The 10,383-nt window shown below is 36.3% G+C and overlaps 2 protein-coding genes across 2 annotated transcripts in view; one reads left to right on the top strand and one right to left on the bottom strand.

Moving 5' to 3' along the window:
- The window catches only part of LOC110463338, a 56,194-nt gene that overhangs the window by 20,172 nt on the left and 25,639 nt on the right, over positions 1 to 10,383 (bottom strand). The window lies entirely within an intron of this gene.
- The window catches only part of LOC110463337, a 129,139-nt gene continuing 122,585 nt past the window's right edge, over positions 3,830 to 10,383 (top strand). The window contains exon 1 of the mRNA XM_021517844.1: positions 3,830 to 4,294. The gene's annotated coding sequence lies outside the window, so the exon portion shown is untranslated. The remainder of the gene's footprint in view (positions 4,295 to 10,383) is intronic.

Raw genomic sequence — 10,383 nt, 5'->3', positions numbered from 1 at the left:
GTGTCATCTGTTATATTGAAGTGTTGTGTCATCTGTTATATTGTAGTGTTGTGTCATCTGTTATTTTGAAGGGTTATGTTATCTGTTATATTGAAGTGTTGTGTCATCTGTTTTATTGTAGTGTTGTGTCATCTGTTATATTGTAGTGTTGTGTAATCTGTTATATTGTAGTGTTGTGTCATCTGTTATATTGAAGTGTTGTGTCATATGTTATATTGTAGTGTTGTGTCATCTGTTATATTGAAGTGTTGTGTCATCCGTTATATTGGAGGGTTGTGTCATCTGTTATATTGAAGTGTTGTGTCATCTGTTATATTGTAGTGTTGAGTCATCTGTTATACTGTAGTGTTGTGTCATTTGTTATACTGTAGTGTTGTGTCATCTGTTATATTGTAGTGTTGTGTCATCTGATTTATTGAAGGGTAGTTTGAAGTATATCTGCCAACTGTCATTTGTTAAATCTAATCCCATTTTCCCTTGTCATTTTTGCATAGATGAAATAGGGAGATCTAGATATTGATTGACTAATACTGCATAAACATTTCTAGTTATCTTTTCTTTCCCTTTTAGTATTTGTATATATTTGTTTTCTGGTACATCAATATTTTTCTTGTATGTTTTAATCATATTTTTCCATGAGATTGGGATAGATGCTAGTAAGCCATAGTACTCAACGAAGTTAATTTGGATATCATATTGAAGTTTAAGTTGATTCACATCAATACATTCACTACTGTCATTAACTAAGTCTTTAATGAAAAATATATATCTTTCTACCCACCTTTGATACAGTACGTACTGTTTGTTTATATTAATTTTATTGTTAAACCATATTGGTTGTGATAGTATTTTTGACGAGGTTGTGGGTGGTGCACGCTCTATAGAAACCCATATTTAAAAAAATATTACTCCAGAAAGGATTGAGTGATCTGCTATGTTGTTTAGGCCCTCGCTATTCAAGTACCAAATTGACTCACCACCCCATTTTTGAAGTTTATCAGAAATTAAATTTTTCCAAGGAGAATTGTTGTTGGGGTCTAGTATTTTTTTTATCCATGTCTTTTTTAGCGCTTGGCAGTATGATTTCACATGAGTGAGTCTAAGGCCTCCATTCTCGTATGAGTTTATTATTACATTCCTTTTCATCTTGTCAACTTTCCCTGATCATAAAAAAAATATGAAATAGTTTTTGGAGGTTGTTAATGAACATTATTGGGAGTGCTGGTGTCTTGATTACCGTGACTTTCCCTAAGTAACTTAGATTTCTAAAAGACCAGTCATTTAATAATTTTTTAACAGATTCAAAGTTTTCTTCAAAGTTTTGTAATGTTACATCCTCCTGGTTAAGATCATATGTGATCCCAAGGAGCTTAAATTTCCCTCTTTGATTCCAAAAAATATCCTTTTCTTGCAAGTATTCTTCCCTACAACCCCGCTTTGCCCCTAGCCAAACTACATGGGTTTTTCCTAAACTTAATTTTAATCCAGAACATTCAGCAAAATAATCTAAAGTAACAAATGTTTCCTTTAGATATTGTTCATCATCTTCATGACAGAGTGTCGAATCATCTGCATATTGACTTAGTAGGTAATCAGAGTGGTCAATATTAAGCCCTTTAATATCAGGGTTAAATTTTAAGTTTTATGCTGCTTAGTAATTCCACAGATACAAAAATAAATATTAGGAAAGAGGGTCGAAAGGGCTTAAATAGGGTATGCCTGCTGCCCAATCCATTTGTCCTTTGACAATAAAGTTTATTGAAATTTGAAATCATTATTGCATACGAGCTTTCCGTATTTTTTTCATTCCGTAATATTGATCTACAATACCTTGTTAACAGGAGATGAACTATGATTACATGGTAATGTGAAATAAAATATGTAAAAGACAATTTACACGAAGGTACATTTTAATGATATTACGTAATGATGCGTTACAGTGATTTACAGAACTATTACAATATCGTCATATTGTGACTGTGATAGACTTTACAAAATAATAGTCTTGATAATTAAATATGGCTATGTTAATCAAATTACGTTTTCAACAAAACTATGAGGATTATACATGTGCCAATGTAGAATACACCAGCTATCAAGTAACAAAGTGACTTTTACACGAAAACAGCAGGTAGGGTAAGAGGTTATAACTCGATCAGGAATGTACAGGAAACATCTGTTTAGGCGTTTATATATTAAACACACTTGTAATTTTATAGTGTAGATAACTAAGCATACATATATATGTATGTAAGTAAGAATAAAGGACAAATAGGTTATAGAATGTAAGGAACTCAATTCTGACGCCGAAAATAAACTTAGTCTGTGATAATAATTTTAATACATTTAATATAATGAACAAACGTTTGCCCACCATAATCCAAACGGTAACGTTACCAGTTTTAACTCTCTTAGATTGGTACCGTTACGTTATTATGTTTAAATATCCGAAGGGTTTAGGTGAGCGATCTCTAGAGTGACCATATCCTCTGTATTTATAGTTGGGGTGTTACATAGTTTCACGAAATATGGTGAAGTGACATTGGAACTCGTCTGAGGAGAACATTTACAAACGTAGAACACACACGCCTCTCTGACAAAATACAAATGTAACGTGAAAATCAACATTGCTTCATACATATGGAAATTATGTTACAGGTATATAATTTGTTAGTACGTTACAGGTATATAATTTGTTAATACGTTACAGGTGTATAATTTGTTAATACGTTACAGTGAGACATGTAGCCGACTGTGTCCCCAGCCACATCACAGATCCAAACCGGAGGTATACACCTTACACTATAACTAGATGTAGACAACACGGATCTTGTGGTCTGGTCTATATGTAGGGTATCGATTATATGACTAGGAAATTGATTTTGAGAAACATAATGTCCACTATATATTCTATCAAATAAAATTCGCATTTAATGACATTTTATACATGTGTTATTGTTGGCGACAGCTAATACTCCGCAGAGAAATCTAGACCATCACACTCTCTCTCTATCAACATATCTCCGTATGTACATGAACAAGATTCACGAATTCCCCTTCGCTTTAGTTAACCCTTAAGCAATGCTTTCACTATCAGGAAACTAAACAAGACATAAAATTAGTGTTTGTATTTGCAGTTGTTGTATTAAAGCTAATGTGTCCCATTACATAGAGTAGCTGATGGCTATTGCTAAACATAACCTCAGTTTGTCCGGGACTCCAATATCAGCCCGCTCTGCGGCAGATGTGGTTATTATACACCTACCTGAGGGATCTTCCAAAGAGTATTCTAAAGGGGCTACGGTTAAGGATCGAGGCAACTGATGAAGCAGACGGACGGACGTCAGAGGAGCATGATGAAGGTGAAACATTTAAGTATGACACAGCCTTTGACAATTCAAAAGGAAAGATTAATAAATGTTAAAAATAAAATAGATAATCACCAACAAAAAAATAGATAATGCTTCTCACTGTTTCGAAATATTTGTTATCAACAGCACCGATCGACCGGATATTACAGAGAATAACTCTACGTTCGGGAAAAATAATATATTTTCTGTGCCTCATTACGTGTTAGGGTATATCATTCACCAATAATTACCATTATGATATGTTTTGATGTAAAACGAGACGCTCCTATGTATACACACTTTTATTTATTTATCATTATTAAAGTGATCAGTAACAATTCATCAACCATTTCTTTCACGATGGATTGCCTGGGATCATGAATGGTCTTTCCGAGATCAATATCCGCGAAACACTTCAGTATGGTGCGCCATCGTCTCAGCGTCTCTGGTTGTCAGGCACATAGCCAGTGGAGCGACAGGATGACATGCCGTCAATGTCAAGGTGTGGAGAGACAATAGAAGCTCTGACATCACAGCGACACCAGTGTCCAGTGTAGTAGCAATTGCATCCGACGCCAAGCCATTCAATGTTCAGACAATGTTCAAATTATGAGAAAAGACCGTGAGATACATATGGCAGACCTTAACAACTACCATGAGCGAAATGTCAGGGGTTTTAATAGCTAGATGCGTGCACACGAATAGTCGAAGTAGAAAGTGTAAAAGTCACAGGCTAATCAATTGGGTTTAGCAAAAAGCCGCTGCTGCGTCTTAAACAGGCAGGGGCACTTAGTTGTAGACACTTATGAATTCTACGACAAAGTATGCAACGTCTTCCTGTTACAGATTGGAAGTGAACTTCACTAGTATACAGCTGATGGTTCCGATGAGATAAGGGACTTTGCCGCACCCCTTCATGGATAATCCATGCTGACATCAAACAGGTAAGTCATTATCATCTATTTAAAGTGACAGCTGTTTACGTGTTAACACATTTGAATAACGCTGTTGTGTACTGTATGTATACTAAACCTGGAGTTTGGGATATTTTCTCTGTGGATTATGCCAAACAGTAGCGCATCATTCAGGATTTGGATTGCACTGCAGATACGACGTTAAGACTGTGGGTAAGAACGATCGAGTTGATCAGAAAGGAATTTTAGCTGCTATTTTGTGTTTTTTTAAATTATTCTTACCCTTAACAGAATAGTTGGGGTCTGTTTATTAAATATATCTAAGTTGCATGACATAAGCACAAGGAGTGTGTCCCTCATTGTTCGCCACTATTTCATAATAACTGCATTTCAAAAAGCTTCTATAGTAATCGTCGCTGTAGTCCGACTGTTGACCTTATTAGATACACTTTGTTTTATGGTATTGGAATTGACGTTTCCTCGTTTTAGTTTTATTAACACCAATGCTTTAGTGAGTATCAATCTTGTGTCTATATCAACACTTCCCGGAGTATCAGTAGCTACTTTGTATTCCAGCGTGTATCAAATACGTTGATATCTTGTACTGTTGTTGTTTACACTAATTAGTTACCTTTTTGTTATATGATAGTTGCAGTACAAATTGTCTTATTGCTTTTGAACTTTGTGCAAATGCGGTGCGTGCTATATGTATTTAAGGTATTATAGACACTATTTGGTTATTTGATAATCGTTACCTTGTAAAACAACCAAATAAATATTTCATGTATCTTTCGCTTACGTTAGGTTGTCGTAGTGTTCTCCCAACAGAAATCTACAATGCAATATGCATACATAGTCTGGCATACAGTCAGTGGCGTGCGTGTATTACAGGACGTATATCCTACACTACACGACCGGCTTGCATTGATACCTATAGTCTGTATAGCCCCAATCCCAACGATAAAAGTCAAGTAAGGGGAACTAGTAGAGGCCTTAATTTGATTTCATTTAAGTATTACATATCGAGTTGTGTGCTGCAGATGCTGAATTGTTGCTGTGGTCTAGCTTGGTAAGTTTGGGTCTCAATCGCAATAGGTTTAATTGGAAATGCCATGTCGAAATTGACAGGTCGGAATTTTATGGATAAATGACAATATTGTAAACCTGTGTGAAAGTCATTAACAGATAGAATTTATTTATTTATATTCAATCCAACAGACCCAAGGGTCCACTTACAGAATGAATAACAACATTACAACACATACATAAAATATCACAGTCAGTTATGCATGTAACACAGACTAAAAGATACTCATATGTAAAACAAAAGGAATTAGTGATAGCAAATATTCTTTAACGTAATTTGAACTCGGCGAGAGAGGAACATCAAGATAGTTAAACTTACATTAAATCCTGTTTAAAATACTATACTTTCTAACGTTTATTCTACTTCTCTGGCAGTAAAACTGGTTGAAACGAATTGATCGTAGATTACGACCAGGGACTAAAAAACACATTTGCTTGACTAAATATGGACAATCAAAAGCACTATTAACACATTTGTAAAGAAATACACAGTCTAAAAATGCCCGCCTATGTTCGAGGCTAGGAAGATTAAAATGCCTACAAGTGTCAGCGTAAGACATGGAATTGGAGTCAACGTGTGCCTTAAAACATAAAAAAAATCAAAAATTTACGCTGGACAACTTCGACCTGATGAAATAAAGATGTTTGGTAAGGAGACCAGATCTGACAACAGTATTCTAGCTGACTCCTGACAAGACTTATATATAGAGACCTTAAAACAGGTATTTTTTAAAACTTTTACATGTACGTTTTATAAAACCGAGCATTCGCATCGATTTGGAAACAGTACGTATAATGTGGGTACTAAAACTCATTGAATAGGTCAGCCATACACCAAGATCTTTCACACACATTTCATTCTTCAGGTTGTCACCGTTCATAGTTTAATTAAAATTTATACATTTCTTCTTGTTTGTAAAAATGACCTGGCAGCACTTCTTCACATTCACTTTCATTTTCCACACAGTCCACCAATTTACTCTATCTATATCGCTCTGTAGCTGCTCACACTCAGACAACGTTCTTACACACTTTTATATTTGCTGTCGTCGGCAAACATAAGAGTTTTAGAAAACTTCACAATAAATGGCAGCTTATTGATAAAAATAAGGAAAAGTTTAGGTCCAAGTATCGAATCTTGAGGCACACCGGAAGTTACATCACACCAACCGGATGTTGCCCCATTGACAGTAACACGCTGGAATCTGTCTTTCAAATAAGTAGTAAACCAATCTAAAATGCTACCTTCTACACCATACACTTTTAACTTATGCAATAATAATCTGTGGTTTACTTTGTAAAATGCCTTTGAAAAATCAGTATATACAGCATCTAATTCTACTTTTTTTTATCAAAGGCTTTGGAAATCTGATCGGTGAAACATGCAAGGTTTGAAACAGTAGACCTTTTTGGCATAAAACCATGTTGCCCATCGCAGATAAGCGGATTTATAAAATTAGAAAAATGTACGTCAACCAGTTTTTCGAAAACTTTGGATATAGTTGGTAGTAAAGTTACTGGTCTGTAATTAGAGACTTCTTTACGTTTACCAGATTTAAAATGGGAATAGACCTTTTAAAAATACTTGGAAAGATACCATCGTTCAATGGACGTTTGAAAATGTTACACAGTGGTACACATAACTCATCAGCACACTCTTTAAAAACTACGCCAGATATGTTGTCGTAGCCACAAGCATTTTTTACATCTATTTGTGTAAGTGCCTTCTGAACATCAGTCCAATTCAAAACAATTGTGCTTAGCGGGCAGTCAAATTCATTTTTTACATATATTTGCGGAAGATCACAATCGTCGTCCATACAGAACACACTTTTGAAGAAAGCGTTAAACATATCTGCAGATTCAACATTGTTGGAAGACGACGATGAACAGTCTGAAAAAGAGTCCGGGGCAGTCCCCGCCTTCCGCTTTCCTTTCACAAATCCCCAAAAACGTTTGGGATTGTCTTTTACAGATGTTCAACATGGGTGATATAATCATAGTATTTAGATGTTTGGAGTGATTTGAACTCCTACCGTAAAAAGAAAAAATAGCATACTCAGAAGAATCACGTCGTTTACCGGCCTTGACTTAGACTTTGTACGCACGTTCTTTCTCTTTAACCATTGCTATAAGGTCATTGTCATACCATGTTGGAAAACATCGTTTTCTTAATTCAATCATGGGGACACATGTCTTGATAGTTGTAGTTAGCACATCATGTAGTTGGTAAGGGGTGCTTTATACAATGTTCAAGTAGGAACACCATGTACAGACATGGATGTCGTGTACAATTAGCTATGTCTTGTGCAGTTGGGAATGTTAAATATGGAAATAAGTTGTAAAGTAACTACCGCCAGGTATCTGAAAGGAGACATTAAGACGGATGTCAAATATCATATAAAATCGCTTTCCATCCCGGAACACCTGGGTTTTGGTTGACTGACAGAGTATGGTGTCCGTCCATTTGTGTTGACCTCTCCTCTGTCCACATTCCTATGTAGTTTCTATGCATTTTGTATTAGATTTTGGGCTGAACTGAAGCTTCAGTCGCGCTTACACATTTTAGGTGTGACGTTAAAGTAGTCGATGCAAAACTGTATGCCAAAACTAGAACGTTTACTATTATATTGTGACATTACAGACGAAGCAACCAGTTGTGAACATACATACCCGGTAGTACACGTATATATCAATACAGTAATAATATCAAAGGAAATCTCATCTGTTGTCGTTCTCTGTGCACGAATGTTCTTTTCTCTCTCTCCCTCTCCCGGTTCAAAAGATGTCAAATGTGTTCCAAACATCTGTGTTCTATTTCAACTCGCCGATTTCATGAATTGCAATAAAAAAAAAATGTGAACAAATAACACGAGATATTACTCAGTCAGAATAGGCGACTCAGGAACTACCGAACAGGAAACACTATTGAGAGTATTTATTAGTTGAATTCTATACGGGCCTAGGACTCATTTGTATGGGCTTCATTGGTTTGGTGTCAAATTAATTGCTGACATTTTGATAATTAAAAAAAACCATATGCATATCCTGGAATTTCAACCAATCACATTCAGATAATTAATACAATAATTATTACAAACATTAAAAGCACACTGTACTTCCGCTCACACATCATGTACACCTTTTATCATGTACACACAGCATCATGGTGACACAATAGTTATATCTTCTATATCTGGGACTCTAGAGGATCAAATCACTCACACATCATGTACACAGCATCATGGCGGTAAAACAGTTATATCTTCTATATCGGTGACTCTAGAGGATCAAATCGCTCACACGTCATGTACACACAGCATCATGGTGACACAATAGTTAGATCTTCTATATCTGGGACTCTAGAGGATAAAATCACTCACACCTCATGTACACACAGCATCATGGTGACACGATAGTTATATCTTCTATATCTGTGACTCCAGAGGATCAAATCACTCACACTTCATGGACACAGCATCATGGTTGTTAAACAGTTATATCTTCTATATCTGGGCCTCTAGAGGATCAAATCACTCACACTTCATGGACACAGCATCATGGTGGTAAAACAGTTATATCGTCTATATCTGTGACGCTAGAGGATCAAATCACTCACACTTCATGGACACAGCATCATGGTTGTTAAACAGTTATATCTTCTATATCTATGACTCTAGAGGATCAAATCACTCACCCCTCATGTACACAGCATCATGGTGGAAAAACAGTTATATCTTCTATATTTGTGACTCTGGGGGATCAAATCACTCACACATCATGTACACTGCATCATGGTGGTAAAACAGTTACATCTTCTATATCTGTGACTCTAGAGGAGCAAATCACTCACACATCATGTACACAGCATCATGGAGGTAAAACAGTTATATCGTCTATATCTGTGACGCTAGAGGATCAAATCACTCACTCCTCATGTACACAGCATCATGGTGGTAAGTACTTCCGCTCACACATCATGTACACCTTTTATCATGTCCACACAGCATCATGGTGACACAATAGTTATATCTTCTATATCTGTGACTCCAGAGGATCAAATCACTCACACTTCATGGACACAGCATCATGGTGGTGAAACAGTTATATCTTCTATATCTATGACTCTAGAGGATCAAATCACTCACACCTCATGGACACAGCATCATGGTTGTTAAACAGTTATATCTTCTATATCTGTGTCTCTAGAGGATCAAATCACTCACACCTCATGTACACAGCATCATGGCGGTAAAACAGTTATATCTTCTATATCTGTGACTCTCGAGGATCAAATCACTCACACATCATGTACACTGCATCATGGTGGTAAAACAGTTATATCTTCTATATCTGTGTCTCTAGAGGATCAAATCACTCACACGTCATGTACACAGCATCATGGTGGTAAAACAGTTATATCTTATATATCTGTGACTCTGGAGGATCAAATCACTCACACCTCATGTACACAGCATCATGGTGGTAAAACAGTCATATCTTCTATATCTGTGACTCTGGAGGATCAAATCACACACACCTCATGTACACAGCATCATGGTGGTAAAACAGTTATATCTTCTACATCCGTGACTCTAGAGGATCAAATCACTCACACGTCATGTACACACAGCATCATGGTGGTAAAACAGTTATATCTTCTATATCTGTGCCTCTAGAGGATCAAATCACTCACACATCATGTACACAGCATCATGGCGGTAACACAGTTATATCTTCTATATCTGTGACTCTAGAGGATCAAATCACTCACACATCATGTACACAGCATCATGGTGATAAAACAGTTATATCTTCTATATCTGTGACTCCAGAGGATCAAATCACTCACACCTCATGTACACACAGCATCAAGGCGGTAAAACAGTTATATCTTCTATATCTGTGCCTCTAGAGGATCAAATCACTCACACATCATGTACACAGCATCATGGCGGTAACACAGTTATATCTTCTATATCTGTGACTCTAGAGGATCAAATCACTCACACCTCATGTACACACAGCATCAA

Source organism: Mizuhopecten yessoensis, unplaced genomic scaffold (genome assembly GCF_002113885.1).
Source record: "Mizuhopecten yessoensis strain PY_sf001 unplaced genomic scaffold, ASM211388v2 scaffold10889, whole genome shotgun sequence".
NCBI classification, from domain to species: Eukaryota; Metazoa; Mollusca; class Bivalvia; order Pectinida; family Pectinidae; genus Mizuhopecten; species Mizuhopecten yessoensis.
This window is presented reverse-complemented; position numbering and strand designations above follow the sequence as displayed.